Consider the following 17,601-nt stretch of genomic DNA (forward strand, 5'->3'; position numbering starts at 1 on the left):
TGTGCAGCAGTGTGATGTAAGCTGTTCTGGCAGACTGAGGCAGGGAGCCCTCCTCTCTGACCTCCCGGTAGACTTCTGCCAGGTCCAGCCTGACCAGAAGGCCAGAAGGTCTGGTCCCACTCCACCAGCAGACTGTATCCACCCAGGGCAATGCTGCACTAGTAGTATATATCATACACCTTCTGTCAAACGAGTGATTTATGACGCCTTGAGTGACAGGTCAGTTTTGATTGACAAGTTGGCAGGGGTTTTATGACACCAACACAACCCCATCTACCCCCACCTGCTGCTCTATATTTATAGTGTGACAATGGGGACAGGGTTTGTGGTTTACATATATAGTATTTAAGCATTCTTCTCACTGGTGGTGTGTTATTTATGAATTAATTATTATTATTATTATTATTTTTTTTTTTGCAAAATGTCTACTACTAGTGTGAATCAGACTTTTCTTAGTGTATCTGTGGTTACACCAGCTGTTAGTTCTAGTGGTTTTGATGCCAATTTGGGTTTTGCACCGAGGAAGAGACTGTGGCAATGCATTTGGTTGCAGGCCTCGCAAGCACTTCAAGGGTGTTAAGATTAACCTCTTTGATTCTCTGGCTTGTGACGTATGTGGGGAGGGTCAAACAGAATCACTGCCTTTCTGCAATGTCTGTTTAAAGGGAACCCCAGCCATTCAAAGGGCGTACAACGTCAAGACAGTTCCCAACACACGCTGACATGTTTGAGGATTTTCTTCCAGCAGATCACCCTGACAACCATGGGCCTCTGTGGTACAGAAATTATCGGGTGCCAGACTTCGATTATGCACCGCTCGACACAGGCAGGGGTGTTGTGAACTACAGCCATGATGAATTCGCCGTGATCAACACAGTGTCAGACCTGTTGAAGCTCCTGAAAAAGCTATATCTGATTCAACCAATGATGTGGATGGTCAAGTATGCACTACAGCATTAAAACTGAAGTCTGCTGTCATTGTAAGCCTACAACACATCATAAACAACAAACTGAAGGAAACGTGTCTCGATTGTGAAGTGGATCACCTCCAGTAAACGTCAACATTCATGCCTGTTTGAGCCGGATATCTTCTTTTTTGAAAAATACTATAAAGATATAACGCAGACATTGTTCACACACGAGTTAAAACATGCCATAGCGGGGCTTCTAAAGTGTTTTGGAATACAGCTACCTCTTCTAAAAATTGAAGGATGTGCTGAAACAGTTGTCTGTGAATTACAGTGTGAGTGATGCATTGTGGAAAGGCTACAGGAAATGAGAGAACCTGGTTAATCAAACATCTGAACAGTTTGTCACCGACGCTGTTGACTGTTGGAAAACAGGTTCAAATACTTGCGGCACTGTTTAAGACAAAATGGGGAATGTTTGTGGACTCCAGGGTCTGTCAGACCATGTGTTAAAACATACCATGTGAACTACGAATTAAAACATTTGTTGTATAAATGTATTGACAATTGTGTCGATGATTTTTAGCCTCTTTAATAGTGTGCATGATGTTGATGCTAAACGCTTACAAAATTTCAAGAATCAAATATAGTTAAATCTGCGTCAGATGATTGTCACGTGATGCAGTTATGTATAGATTCCAACGAACCAACCTATGTGACTATTAGCAAAACTCTGTCTCTTATGCCCAAGAGTAACAATACAGTAAAAATCTGTCATTTGCTTTACCTGTGTACATAAATATTAGACGTCTGGGTGATAAAACTTTCAAGAAAGAAACTGATTTATTGTTTGTAAAGTGATTTAACACTTGTTGAATATTTGGTTGAGAGAAATGTGATTGTGTGACACTTCTAGATTTCATTGATTCGTTGTGAATAAAACAGTAAATCAAACAAAAATTGGGTCATTATTTTCAACGATGGCATCTATCAACATGTCAGATCTTATGAAATAAGTTTATTACACACCTAATTCTGGTTCATTAGGTGGTAAAAATCGTTTGAAACGGGCTGTTTTAGAGGATACAGGAGTGCGTCTGTCAGATTGGTTAGCAGGGGAGGATGCATACACGCTTCACAAACCCATACAGCATAATTGCAAAAGAAACAGGGTTATAGTATACAGTATTGACTCTCAATTCCAAGCCGATCTTGTAGATATGAACGCATATTCTAAGGAAAACTATGGTTATAAATATAGGTTGACATGTATCGATGTGTTAAGCAAATATGCCTGGGTCCGTTTGTTAAACAAGTCGGGTTTGGAAGTCGCTAACGCGTTTGCATCCATACTAGCCGAGGGTAGAGTGCCTCAAAAGTTGCAGACTGACAGGGGTAAGGGGTAAGGAAAACAAACATTTGCAAAACCTGGTATCAAAAAACAAAATTACGCATTTTGCTACAGGTAGTGAACTAAAGGCTAGTGTCTTAGAGCGTTTTAATAGAACTCTAAAAAGTCATATGTGGCAATATCTAACAGCTATAAATTCCAAAGGGTACATTGATGTTTTACAAGACAGTGTGTGCGTGTGCAGTGTAGCAGTGTAGTGTGCGGTTACAACAACAGTCACCACAGAAGTAGAAAAATGAAACCAGCTGATGTGTCCAAAGACAATGAAACTATTGTGTTTAAAATGTTGTATGGTGTGAAAGACTAAGCAAGAAAACTGTGTTTAAGTACAAGGCGGGCGATGAGAATTTCTAAAGTCAGGGGTCCATTTGCAAAGGGTTAAGAGGAGAACTATACACATGAATTTTTCACTATTTCAGAGTGTATCCCTCGTCAACCACCTGTTTTATAGATTGATAGATTATGATGGTGATGTTTTACAAGGTAGTTTCTACGAAGAAGAGTTGCAAAAAATAAATGTGCCTGGAGATTAAACATTCAAAGTTGAAAAGATTTTATAGAAGAAAAACCAGGGTAAAAAAAAATGGTTTTGGTGAAATAGCTGGGATGGCCTCCCAAATTCAACAGTTGGATTCCTGAAAAGGATGTGGTGGATATACAAAAGCCTTAAAAGATGTGTCGCTTTTGTGAATGCATTCATTACAACAAACGACAAACATGGGTGACAATGGTTTTTGCATTACTTTGCCATGTAAGTCATCGATGTCAGTATACCCCGACGACCAAATTTCTAATTACAGAACAAAACTGGCAAAAGCAATTGATTTTAAAAGGTGACTGGGAAGTGGGTGTTTTTAGAGTTTTAGTACCCGCGGATGTGGAAAACATTTGATGAAGATGACACAATATTTATGGTGATCGATTAAAAACGCTTCAAAAATAACAAAAATAAAATTACCTGTCAGATATTATAAGACATCCCATGTTGATTGATGATCAATTTTTTAAACTAACAACTATCAAAATCAACACGTCAATTCTTCAAACGGGAACGTGGTTGCAAAACTACATTTTAGACCTGTAAAACAACGAACCAGGTTTTAAAATGGATGCATTCAATGCACACACTATGGACCCTGAACGCTATGCTTCTTACTACCAAATTTAAGCGGGCGGTATCATGCCTGGTTATGCAGGTAGTCCAGCTATGTACGGAGCCGGATTTGGCGGAATTTTAGAAATTTGTTCCGCATGGCAATACCATCATTCAAAACAGGGTTTAATATAGCTAAACCATATCTAAAAACAGCTGCTAAAAACATTGTAAGCAATATTTGTCAACAGTGGTCTTGCACAAGTAATGCGAAACAACCAGGACGGTTCAGGCATGCTAGTAATGGCACGAAAATCTGTGAAACGACTCCCTGGAAAGGGGTGTGGTTGACCTGCTAAGCATCAGTTCAAACGTGAGTTCAAAAAAAGCATAGATTCAAAAAGGAAGAGAAAGGAGAAACAGACCAAACAAACACCCCGAAGAAAGGCCATCAGTACTATTTTCTGAACATGGCTCTACTTCATCGCATGTCTGAAGAATGTATCAGGTCAGAACTAGACTTGTTCACAGTGCCTTTAATACAAACATCTATCGAGAAAAACACTTATGTAGAAACTTGGAATTTGGATATTCCTTTGGGCTTTTTATAAGCGGCCATGGTGAAGATTATACGGATCTGAATAACATTCTCTTGTACCTTCATATTAAAATCACAAAACCTGACGGAAGTGACATTGATGATGGTGCTGCTGTGGGGTTGATAAACTATCCAGGAGCCACAATATTTTCACAGGTCGATGTGTCCCTAGGTGATCGACTAATCACAGAGTTCCAGTACCTACCCATACCGCAGTATCATACTGTCTTGCCAATTATGGTTGGGATACCTTGGAAACAGCTTTTTCTGCTGGACTTTTTTCTGGACACTGCTGGACATATGGATGCGACAAACCCCATTAGAAACAATCTAGGCTTGACAAAGAGGGCGGCATTTACAAATGCTAGTAGTGTGGTAGAACTGCTGGCACCGATTCATAGTGACACTTTTTTCAGGAGAAATTGATGCTTAGCGGTGTTGACATAAAAATCCGCATGACCTGTAATAAGGATGAATTCTGTCTAATGCGACATGATGCGTTAGCTTACTAAGTAAACATTCTCTCGGCATCTTTATTTGTTAAAAAACAAGTGTCTGTATCACCAGCTGTAAGGCTGGGTCATGCTCAGGCGTTGCTGCCAACAACTGCTAAATACCCGATTGACAGAGTGTGTCTAAAAAATTTCTCTATACCAGTAGGGACGAGAGTTTCTAATCAAGAGAATTTGTTCTTGGGAACACTACCAAAGTCTATGATAATAGCAATGGTTGACAATGATGCTTTCACAGGTGCATACAATAAAAACCCATTTGCATTCAAACATTATGACTTGAGTTTATCGCTGTCTATGTAAATGGGCAACAGTATCCTGCTAAACAACATCAACTCGACTTCCAGTTTGGTTCTGCTGTGCGTGAATTTTATCAGTTGGCGTTAGCATCTGGTAGACATCTGAAAAACCAGGCATTGATAGAACAGATTTCCTACTGGGCTACACTCTGTATGCATTTAATCTTACACCTGATGAAGAATGTAGTCAACATGTGTCTTTGGTCAAATCTGGGAATATAAGACTGGAGGCTTGTTTCAGACCCCTTCCACACGCCATAAATTTGATTGCATATGCTCTTTTGGACAGTATCATTTGAGGTGTCTAATCGAAGACAAGTTTTGGTTGATTTTTACTAATGAAATTTTATCCATGTATTTATAAGAACAAGTTGTTTAAATGTGTCCAGCATGTTCAATCAGGACAAATGTTTATGTAGTTTGTAAACGCACCCCGCTGTTGTTGTGATTAAAATAAAAACGGACAAAAACGTATTTCAGCATTGTCATTTATTTACAAAATACAAGACAGTATTCAACTTCAGTATTCAGCACGTCGTTAACAAAATACAATTCTAAAACACGTAAACAAATATGTACACAACATTGTGAACAATCAAGATACACAGACACTTTAGCCAAAAGTTTAGCCATTTACTTCTGTCAATAATGGGTGATGTAAACTTTTGATGTAAACCGTCGCTATCGGCCGATCGTGAAATGTCCCCCCTAGGCGTTGCATAACCAGCAGACTTTTTGTTTAACAAGACAATTTTTTTTTTGTCTGACATGCTTGTTTGGGATGGTAGAAAAATGTTTAACATCGTATCCATCGCCAAAGATGTGCTGTAAAAACTGTTCAGGCACTGGCAAGTTTTCCCTCATTGAAAAACGGCCCCACAAGCTATTTAACAGCAATTTGTTGATAGATCGTCGTTGGTTAAGACTAATCCTGTTAGGGTTGAACTGAATCTTTTCTTTCTCAAAATAATCCCTGATATACTCAGCCCTCTCTTCCTCATTGACTGCTTGTAGTGGATAACCACTGGTCTCCTGCTTGTGCTGTAAAAATGTCTTTACATAATCACAGAACAACGTCTCTGAACTGTATGGAAAATGCCAAACCTCATGGATTTGTCTTTATCAGTTCAATACTAACCCATGTCCCTGTGATAGATCTATCTTCATCACTATGTGTGCAAGTTTGAAGCTGGCTTTCCTGCTCGGCACAAGCACGACAGAGTGGGAACATTAACTTGCCATTACAGCGGTGTGGTAATACAGGGTGTAGGAGTTTTCTCGGAGGATGTAAAGTAGCTTTAACTAGACCGTAGTACTCCTCAAGAGGTCGAAAATGTTTGAAAAATATTTGAGGCTGACCTATGGGGTACTTCTTTCTAGTTTGACAGAATAGATACAAACTAGTAAAGTCCAAATATCTGATTTTCTCACCCTCCTTCGCCTTGTAATACAATTTGTACGCATTGGTTCTACCACCAAAAAGTGTGTCTCTTGGTTTGCCTTTCGGGGGTCATATAGTTAGACATGAATGCCATAACACACATCTTCCCTCTTAGTACGCGCCCACTGACATTCCCACATTACTTCCACATGTAGATTGCATGCACGAACAGGTATCTCTACCTTGGTGTCAAACTGTTTCCTCAGTTCACCATACAACACCTTTGACATCGGATGGGCCTGGTTTGGACTGTAGCGACATTCATGACCATGATGCATGCAACCATTAAATTCTAATGCTTTACGTACACCATCTTTTCCATAATACCCATCAACATAAAATGCACCAAACTTCGTTTCTCCATGAGAGAGTGCTTGGTGTACATCGACATCTCTTGTACTTTTAACATACTCAAGCCATTCAATAGAAACATTTGAGAATGTCTTGTGTTGGTTAATGTATGTGTTTGTGTCAGCGCTAACGTGTCTTTGGGTAGAAAATGTGTGTTGTACACAGCCAAGCAACACGATGCTAGTGTTGTATAGTTAAACAGATCCAACTTTGTACATTGAATGAACTCGTCACGTACTTAAAACACGCTTCACGTAGTAAAACGACATCATTCCGGCCATAAATGTACAATTCCTTTTGGAAGTCAGTCAAACACACCACCAGAGACTGTTATACCACTCATCAAACTGTTTTCTGTCTTTGTCACCCATAGTTTCATAACCGTAAAAACACTTGTCAGGATACTCGCCCACATAGCTTTCATTTTTCTTTAGATTAAATTTATGTGGAAAGTACCCTTTCTCCGAACATGTTAGATTTAATGCTGATGCTGTTTTAGCCAATCGCATTGGAATGAATGAGTATGAGTCTATGTAGCATTGTTTGAATGTTTCGTCATACATGGAGATCAGTTGACATCCCATCATGGTAATTTTGACAGCTATCCCCACTTTAGAAAAATATTCCAGTAACAGGAAATTGTCCAGTCCAGCAGCATTGTGCGCCAACCATGTGTATCCCTGGTATTTAGGTCTTCTAAATTCTTTCACAAGACACTCTATGCAGTCAGACCCTTCAGCTGTGAACTCTCTACCGTCAAATGTAATAGCACAGACAAAATTAGCCTCATGTTTACCGTTTTCAAATCGTGTCTCAGTCAAAGATGTATGAATTGCAGGGCTCTTTTAATTTGATTTGGTTGTATGTAACATTCATGTGTGGTGTCCGATATTAACTCTTCTCCACAATGAACACAACGTCCTGACACACATCTGTGGGGTTTTGGCCTTGTTAAACTAACATGATAACAGTGGCCGCATTTTTTACAATACTTGGTTAGATCACATGAGGATGCCATTACTCCTGTTGTAGGTTGTTGTTGTTTCTATTTCTTATGTTGAATAACAATATTCGGACTTGCAGTAGCGGGAACAGTCGTTGGAATATTTGAAACGTCTGGGGTTCTTGTAATACAACACATCTTGACACACATCGCAACTGTATATACAACTATGATCTCTGGCACTGGAGTAACCCTTATAACAAAACTCACAAACATATGGGACGCCCATGAATGCTTTCAAATTTTTGGCCAAGTAATAATGGTCGTCATGAAGATACAGATACAGTCTTGGTGTGTGGTTTGTCTTTTGTTTGATACTTCTCTAAATTACCCAAACTAGCTTTGTGAAAAACAACTATTTTAACACCATACTTGTATTCGAAACTGCCAATATCATTAAACCCAACCCTGTGGTCACGTGTGTAGCCAGCATTTGTCTGTATTTGTTTGGCTATAGGTTCTAATGTGTTATGGGGTGCTTGTGGATTTAGAAAATGAGCAAGGCAGATTGCAACACAGGTTATTTGAGATGTTTGTTGGGCAGAAAAGATTCAGTCTATTCCTATCAATTACCTGATCGTGTGCACGCACCTTACGACGAACACCATCACTTTTACTCATTACAATGGAAACAGTCAAAACGAAACTCATCTGTTTTAATGCTACTGTTACTCTGTATAACCCTTTCAATAGCATCTGAAAATCTGTCAACACTGTAACCATCTCTCGAAGATAAAGCATTTACATCAGATGTTAAATTACTACCTCTTAGCGTTATCAATAACACTACCATCACCACCCAACACTCTGGAGAAAGATACAATGTCCGACAACATAGTGTGTATATAGGTTGCATATGAAGCCATATCTGTAGATGGAGCATTACATAAGTTCAAAGTCCCGTGTAGCACAACACTGCTAAATCTACTTCTAGGCACTACAGTATAATCATCAACAACACCCCCCATTTCTTACTAACTGTGCAATATCATTGTCTGATAAACCAAAGCCATTAGATCAAGTGATGGGGAACCATGTGTTTGCATGCCAGCGCCTGTCTGTTCTGTTTGTGTTGTGTATTTTGTGTGTCGCTTTCTAGGGATGCTATAGTTGTCACAATTTCATCCTTTGTATTTGCTCGATGGTGAACAAGTCCCAAGCTTCATGTATAGGGTCGTTATACGCAAAATTGCTGCAACTATCACCGGTTCTACGTCTTGTTGGTGGGGTTTGTACTGTATGACTTGTATTTGGTGACCAATTGTCATGTGTAATTTGTAAACTACTAAGTACATTATGTAAGGTGTCTGTGTCTTGCTGTTCATTAAGTTCATCAATACCAGTCAAATACTCATCATTTAGACACTGCAATTGTTCAATGGGTGACAACTGCCCCCAACACTGACTAACATACTGGTTGTTGTCTGATTCCCAAGACCTATTAGACGCCATTTTATATGTTTAATTTAGGGATTTTACCATTACATATTTAAAACAACGCTAATGTGGTTACATTCAAGTTTTGTGCCAATGAGTTAGTTTATGTAAAACTACTGAACACAATACAAACCAGCCGTGACAATGTCAACACAACAATACAAAACAACCTTAAACAATAAAAAAAACAATACAAAACCCAAGCCTTAACCAATAACAAAAAATAACTATTTGGAAGATGGACCAGGAACTGGGATCCATGGTGATAGTTTTAACTGCAAGAAACTATTTAAATTAAACAATAGTTCTCTTATGTTATCATTTTCAGCCTTGTCTTATCAATTTAGTATGTGTATTAAGATCACCAACTATTTTCTGAATAATAATGTCACGCTCCTGAACCCCTTTTTCTAATTTTAGAAATTTCTTCATTTAGTTTCTTCTTGTCTTTATCACACAGACGAAGAAAAGTGGCTTGTCTACGTTGTTCAATTGACAATCTTTTTATCTCTTGATTGAGACAGCTTAATGTTATATTTTCCCCAGAATTATTACATATGGTACAGCGGCCTGCCTGGTCTTGGGCTTCATGCCCTTGATTTGACCGCAAATCAGTGTCTCTTGGTTTATTTAGAGTTCCAACTTTTGGTACAGCTGCTGTAGTTTTGTCCTCGTTTTCTGAAAAATTGATGTTCCAGTTGTTTAAAAAGTCTTCAGACCAGCTGGCTATGTCCAGATCAGGATCAACTCTGGTTAACACCATATTCACATACAACATAAATCTGTAGACAGATCAAGTAAAAATACATTTACATATAGTCACTAATGTTAAAATATTGTAAACAATGTTTAATTTGTATTTTCTTACCAGTTGATTTCTGGATTTCCTCAGGTCTGAGTTGTTTTGTATTTGGCTCGGCTACACACAGAAGCGCCTTGTTCTTTTGCCCCTGCAATGATTCAGCTGGACTGCTTGTAGCGCTGGGGTTAAATTCAACCAATTCGACACCGTTAGCTACTGCAACACGGCATTCAATTGCTTTAGACGTACTTGGGGCAGCGTCAAATCCAGGTGGTATTAAGAGACCAACCGACTCAACCAAACGGTTCAAACCTGCTACAGAACAACAGCTACATTCAATAGTCTGAATTAGTATAACAATTTTGCTACAAAAATCAAAACAAACAGTCTCACCAAGAAGGTTTTCACAAACCGATGTGCTACCAGGTTCTGTAGAAATGCAAGAAATATTTTTTAATGAACATCAAGAGCTGCAAATAAATAAATAAGCAAGTAAATAATGCTATAAACAACAGTGACATACCATCAAACAGTTGCGATAAACCTTCAATACTTCTGATGGCTTCGATTGTTTCAGGCTCAGAGTTACCTAGAGCAAGAACATTCCTGTTAAATACAAATTGTAACAGTCTTTTAGTTATTACTTTAAATGGAAAATTAGGCAAAAGGTCTGTAGCATGGTACATACAGAGAAAGCTGGCGTCCACGTCTCGTTCCCGAAATACAACACGCGCACAGCAAAGTCGTCGATGGTAAATGGGGTGAATGCAGGGTCTTTGCGATCCGGTTTTATACACCATTTACTCAAGGCACTCCCCTTACTATGACCTGTTGAATACCTTTGTGTTTGATTGGTTTGACTGGATAGCTGTAATGATGGTGTCATATGAAACACACCCTCCCAAGCCGACCCGCCCACCTGACACACACACCCACGCACACACATAAATCTTTGGGTAGGGGTGGTGAGGGGGGTGAGGGGAGATGTGGGTGGGGGTAAAGTGGAGAGAGGGCACCTTGTCAATCCTACCAATCTGTCCATCACAGAACCATAAATCAGATGGGTCATAATCAGAGGGTCATAAATCAGGGTCATAAATCATACATTTGAAAAACAGTGTATGAGATACATACTACTGCTGTTTCCAGCCTTGGTGTAGATGCGTTCAGCTCCATGCTTAAAGACCTCATTTGGAGAACCAACAGGCCACAGATGATCCAATCTGGACATACAAAGGAGCCTCCCATCCACCTCTGTGAATGCTTGTTAGTGCATGCTGTGGTGCCTCCCCATGCCGTCACGAGCAGCAAACACGGCGGAGACACCAACAGCAAAATAAATAGACTAAAAAGTATTAAAATACTAATACTAAAATAACTTTGAAATACTTTAAATGTACTTGCCTTTACAGATGAATGCAGTCTAAAATCTCAACTACAAAATGCACAGAAACACACACAATTAACATTCAACACATCAAGCAAATGCAAATACCCTCTCTAATAAAGAACTGAAGCCACAAAAAACTGCAACTGTTTAACCCACAGAGAGTTGATCTCAGTTTCTCTTTCTTGATCTTAGGCAAAAAGCAAAGAAACAATAACCAGAAACCCACAAAACTCTTTCAAAAATAAGAACAACGTTCACCTCCATGGAAATCTTTAGTAAAAGCCGTTGAGCCTCTGCACACCTAAGATGCTGGCTGAGGGTACAAGGCATTAAGAGGATCAGAATCTGAGTCTGGCATGGACTCCCCCTTTTGAAGACCTCCCTACGAGCTGGCGTCAAATCAGGGTGGGCAGCTTCTGCCTAAAGTGAAAAAGAAAGAGAATAGTAAATATACAAACTTGATATCCAAATTAAAATGGAGGGACAACGGTAAATGGACGAAAAAGAACAGCTCCAAGTTGAACAAGCACAGATATCCAACAGGTCCGAACAAAACTTGGCGTAGGATCTCATGGGCCACCATCCATGACTGGTCCAAATGCTTGTTCAGAAGACCAAAGACCATCATTGCGCCAAACCGTCTGGGCTTCATTTAATGTGAGCCCGTGCACTGGACTCACTGGCTCCCGACCCTGTACACAAGAGATCATTGAACGGTGGTTAGTTAAAACTTCCACACTTTCTCCTTCTAAGCTGTATTGTTTTAAAACACCTGGGATAAAAGCGTATGTTTTCGGAAGAAAAAACAGGGATCTTAAATCTACAGGTAAAATCTTTAGTCTCTGAAGGTACAACAACATCCAGAATTTCACCATGGCTACTGTTTTATTTCCTCTGGATGAGATTGCATGAGGTATGGTTAAAAATGTGCTGCCTAAAAATAGGTGGAGGTCAGGAATTCCGCTGCTGGACGGCAGTGACCCGGAAGTCATGAGAGTTAAACAAAACTCCCACATCTTTTTGTCCATTCCCACTCCCCACTCAGATGGCCTCCATTTCCAGGCCTCCAAGAATGCCCTCTCATTAAATCAGAAATCAGAGAGAGAGAGGGAGGGAGAAAGAGAGAGGGAGAAAGAGAAAGGGGAAAAAAAAAAAAGGGGACAGATGGGAAACAGTCCCCTCCCGTTCCCTCACCTGTGCAGCCACCAAGGCCTCCCCATGACAGTCCCCTCCCGTTCCCTCACCTGTGCAGCCACCAAGGCCTCCCCATGACAGTCATTCCTGAGATGCAATGCTGCCCAGTGAACCTTGACTGTGTGTGCCAGGTCCCCTGTTGTCTGCTTTGCCTGGAGATTCCTCAAATTTTTGTACAGGCACCTGTAATCAAATATGATCCTCTCCGCTATGGACCATGGATCGTTTCTGATAAACTTGGTCACTTTTCTGTAGTGCCATGGGTGAGCTGTCAAAGAGGGTATTGTCCCCTTCCCTATGCAGTGTGAAAGCAAACCAGAATTTCACAAACAAACTTGAGATGTGGAGTCCTTCACCTGTCTCGCAAGAAAATTTCAGGTCCAGTGGGATGCAGAGCACTCCTCTACCACCCTTTTCTCTATCCTGGTACATAGTGTACCTGTCAACCTGTTCAGACTTCCTTCCCCACACAAATGTGAAAACAAGATGTTCCAGATGTTTCCCCATCACGGAGGAAACAAGGAAGATATAGACCAGGTAGGCCAGGGGGTTCAGACCCTGTTCACCACAAGGACCTGTTCAGAGAGTGAGAGGTCCGTCCCGCTCAAGAAGATGGATTTGGCCTGCAGCTTGGTGAGTGCGGCATCCTAGTTCTTCTGGGCATGGCCTTCCCTCCAAAAGTTCACCTTCAAGACCTTGAGCCTGTCCTGACAGAGGGAGAATCCACCTGGACATTGTTCCTCTCTGCCCATGCACAGGATGGCTGATTTAGCCCTATTAATGTGAGCCCTATTAATACTTTACTAATGGTTCCTTGACAAAGTAGACGCACCACCATCAAGAAGGCCAGACCGAACCCCATCCCCCTGAGGTCCTCCCACCACTCAGCCTGCGTGGAATATAGGACCTTCATCTTTCTCCAGTTAGTGCAGAGAAGACAAAGAGGTCTTCTAAGGGAAAGTCCTATTCAGCCTCCACACACTCCTCCCAGTCTGCCCCTTCCTACCAGCAGGTCATGAGTTTGTGACCTGAAGCCCAAAATGGCCTTCGATAAAAGCCTAATATCTGTGCCCTGTCAGCCACAAACAAACTGCTCTTAAATAGGCCTGAGTTCTGCTGTCAAACTAAATGACAATCCTGGAAAAACACCTAAATGATTTTAGGAAAATTGCTGGCATTTTAAGTTGCTGCTTAGTCCCACTAATGTTCAAAGAAGCAACTGAAAAACACATTTAGAATACATAAAAAGATGCCCATGCCCCTTACCTTCCTCGCCACACTCCCTTGCCACACAGCCACACGTGGAATGGGGCGGCCCTTGCCTGAAGCCATCATGTGCTGGGGTCGCGGGTTCAAGTTCTTGTTGCTGACTGGTTGACGATGGGGCCGTCTGGGCCACCTAAACATGCTGGGAGCAGACGATGAAAGGCCTTGAACAGCTGCTGCAGGTGGAACTGCCATGGCCGCAGGAGCCACCACAAGAGGAGTAGCAGCCGCACCATCCAGTGCCTGGAAATAGTCCTTGAAGAGGCTGCTCCTCTGTAGTACAACCTGGAGTACAGATGATTTTTTTATTTTTTTATTTTTTTTATTTTTTTTTTATTTATTTATTTTTTTTTAAAGCAAATATCTGCACAATACCAGCATGGTGCCCAAGTATTGGACTAAATCAATTTTTCTAGCCAAATTAAAACATTAACAGACTAGCTAATATTAACAAAGCACATCACTTGCTAAATATCTACTTCTAACATTTAAACAGTCTGCTGGGTTGGCAGTAGTACTACACTTTAAACTTACGTTTTACCACTGCCATTTCTTACTAAACCATTTAAAAAGTCTAAAAGCTAATTTTACTTTAGAAGCTAGTGAGCCATCTTCACAGTCAAGCACAGTCACCCTTTAAACAGCCTACAACTGAGCTTGGTCACATGGGTAAAACATGAATCCTGACTGGTCTCACATTCACCGGCAATTCTGATTGGAGGTAGTATAGTGAACAAGGCACAAGTTTATTAATGAAACACAAGGAATTGTAGGAAGGTTTGCAATTATTAAACTTAAGATTTTAAACATGTAGGCTTGTGATACTGCATCATTGTCATCAGTGCTTGTTTACCAATTTGCTAGGCACTGTCAAAGCAAAATGTCTACCTCTGCACATGAAGTCATCAAAGGTAAGAAATGTCCTTTAAACATTTTTTTTTATGGCCACCATGGCAATGCTTAGCCAAGTGTGAATGATAGGTTAGGTTTTTAAGTTTGCTGGTATTGGTTTTTCTTTGCTTTGTGTACCTCAACTGTTGCAAATCATTTATAATATTTTCATTAGGTAGAAGGAGTAAAAGTTGCCATGAGTGATCACATGCTTTATATGTAAGGGTGTTTCTGGTGGAGTTGGCCTGCATTGTGCTATTTTGAATAGCTTGTTGCTTTATGTTTTTGCTTTCTCTATGTGGACAACCCCCCTTTTATGCTGTAAACTTCACAAATATAAAAAAATGCTTTGTCATACACTGACAGACATACTAAATATGTTTATCATCTGGCAGATTCAGTTAAGAAAAACTCCATTTGTTGTGAAGTTGTTAGTTGTGCAATCAGAGGGAAGTTGATTTCCTGCAGGTGCTGCATTCATCAGTTAAATGACATTTGTGATACACTAATGAAAAGGTTTATTGGACAAAATATGTCAACTTTGACATTTCAGTAATGCTTTTACATTAATCCTTTATTTTATTGGAATGCTTGATTTTACTATAATATACCACTTGAATTTTATGTTCTTGACATAAGTGGATGAAGATGTCTGGTGGGTGAGAACCCTTAAGGGGCTTAATTGTTCTGCCAATAACAGCAAATTGCCCAGATCTTGATGCAGCAAAACACACCATCCCATACCACCACAAGGTTTGAATGTTTGTATGATGTTCCTATTGTGAAATGCAGTACTTGCTTTATGGTTGACATAAACGGACAGATGTCATCTAAAAAGATACATTTTGAACAGTTGTGTCCACAGAAGATGATTCCAAATTGTTCAGGTGCTTTTTTTTTTGCAGATGTGAGCAATGGCATTTCTTTTGATAAGCAATATTTTCTGCTTTGCTGCTATTCCATGAATGCCATTTTTCCACTGCCCCTGTAGAGTCATTAGCTAATGCTAAAGTGATCTGTAGTTACTCGTATGTTCTAGAGCCTAGAGCCTTTAGTGACAAACTGGATTATTTGCCTTTGTGCTTTTGAAAAAATTTAGCAACCCAGACACGCCTTGGAAAATTCATCGCTTGGTGATGTCCCAGAATCTTTAAATTTTTTTTTGACTTCACAAAGTGACGTATTTCAACCGCTTTTTTTGTTTGATTTTTACATCACTTTAGCACCCTGCAAAAAAAAAAAAACCTTGCAAACATTGAAAATTTAACAAAAGTTAACAAAAAAAGGCACCTCAATTAAATGTTCAACTGAAAGGATAATTTATTAAAAATCTGATTTGAATCTTTTTTGCATAAAACAAACAACTTCCCATTATTTTCAGACAAAATGTTAAAAAAGAGCAGTGCAATAGTGCAAAAATAGTCACACTCAGTAATTCATAAACACCAAATGAAATTGGTTACTTCACTAGATCGGATGCTCTAAAAAAATAAAGGCAAGAATCATGTTTTGTTTTTAATCGCTGTACAAGAAGCATAACAGTAAGAATATTTCTCCCTCTCTCTATCATTTTCAGAGCAGACAGTTACATTTCAGTTCAATTAATGGTGGCTATATTGTTCATTTTCTCCAGTTAGTATAGCTAACAGTTAGCATAGGACAGGCCATGAGCAGAGATTTTGCCACTGTCAAATACTTTCTAATTATTAATATTCAGTTTTAAGGCATTATTGTCTGCTATGCAAACATCAAGGTTTTTAAAAATATGTTAGGAATTAAAATATTCTCTTACCTTAATAAGGCCTCAGTAAGCTGACATGCAGGTTGCATCAGAGAGTTCATATTCGTGTGTCTCTTACCTCAGTGTTTCTCAACCTTGGTCCTGGAGGCCCACTGCCCTGCACATTTTAGAGCTTTTCCTGCTTTAACACAGCCACTTTAACTCAATAATGTTGTTAACGAGCTAATTATTTGTATCAGGTGTGTTGGAAGCAGGAAAACACTGAAAAATGCAGAACACCCTGCAAAATAGAAGTTCATTCAAATGTGCCTTAACTTTTCAACTCAAAATGAGTATGCTTTCAGTTTACCTTTTATGTACTTATCAAACATATACTAAACAACATTATACTTAAGTATATTTGGTCCATACTTGCACTTAATCTTTTGATCGAGATATACTTAAGGAAAGTACCATTAAGTATTCTTGCCATATACATAAAGTATGTTTACAGCGTTATTAACCCACACAGAAACAGACAAACATTTGACTAATTTTATTAACAATTTTTCCAAGATGTGAGTTTGTTTTGTTTTGAACTGGAATGTGAGCTATGCTCTTATATTTTGGCATCAAACGTAATATTTGTTTGAAAATTCTGATTTATAAAAAAAATGAATGTTCTTAATCCTGAGTATGTCTTGTGAAGTTAAAAATGTACTTTCATGAACTAAAACGTTGGATAGAAGTATTGTGGTGGTGGTGAGGCAGACCTTTTTTATAAAAAAAAGTGTTCCACTATTGTTACAAACCAAAGAGCCCTTTTTTGGTACTATACACACCTGATTTTGCTAAGAGTGTACCATGTCTCATGCTTTTGGACAAAACTGCTCCATACCAGGCTGAAGTTGAGGCTTAGCATAGCCTGATCAATTCTGTTGGATAATCTGTGTCACGTCATAGGCTTGCAGGGTTAAAACAATTCTTTAGCGACACTTAAGATTTGACACTAGGGATATAATTACTTTTTCAAAAGAAGCTTATGAATTAAAGGCCAAACATAAACAACATGAGTCTTTAACTGCGTAAAGGCGATTTAAGTGAGGGGTCTATTCAGGGTACAGATGCAAAAAATAGTAGTTACTATTGTCTGTGTACATGAAACTATGAATGATTACTTTTGTGTTTGTATTTTTTGGCCTACTGTGAGGAGTTGGCAGTGTTTTTCTGCAAACACCCCTTATAGGACCTTCCCTTAATCACTTGGAGTCCAGATTAAGCCAAT

The sequence above is a fragment of the Colossoma macropomum genome, unplaced genomic scaffold (genome assembly GCF_904425465.1).
Source record: "Colossoma macropomum unplaced genomic scaffold, Colossoma_macropomum, whole genome shotgun sequence".
NCBI classification, from domain to species: domain Eukaryota; kingdom Metazoa; phylum Chordata; class Actinopteri; order Characiformes; family Serrasalmidae; genus Colossoma; species Colossoma macropomum.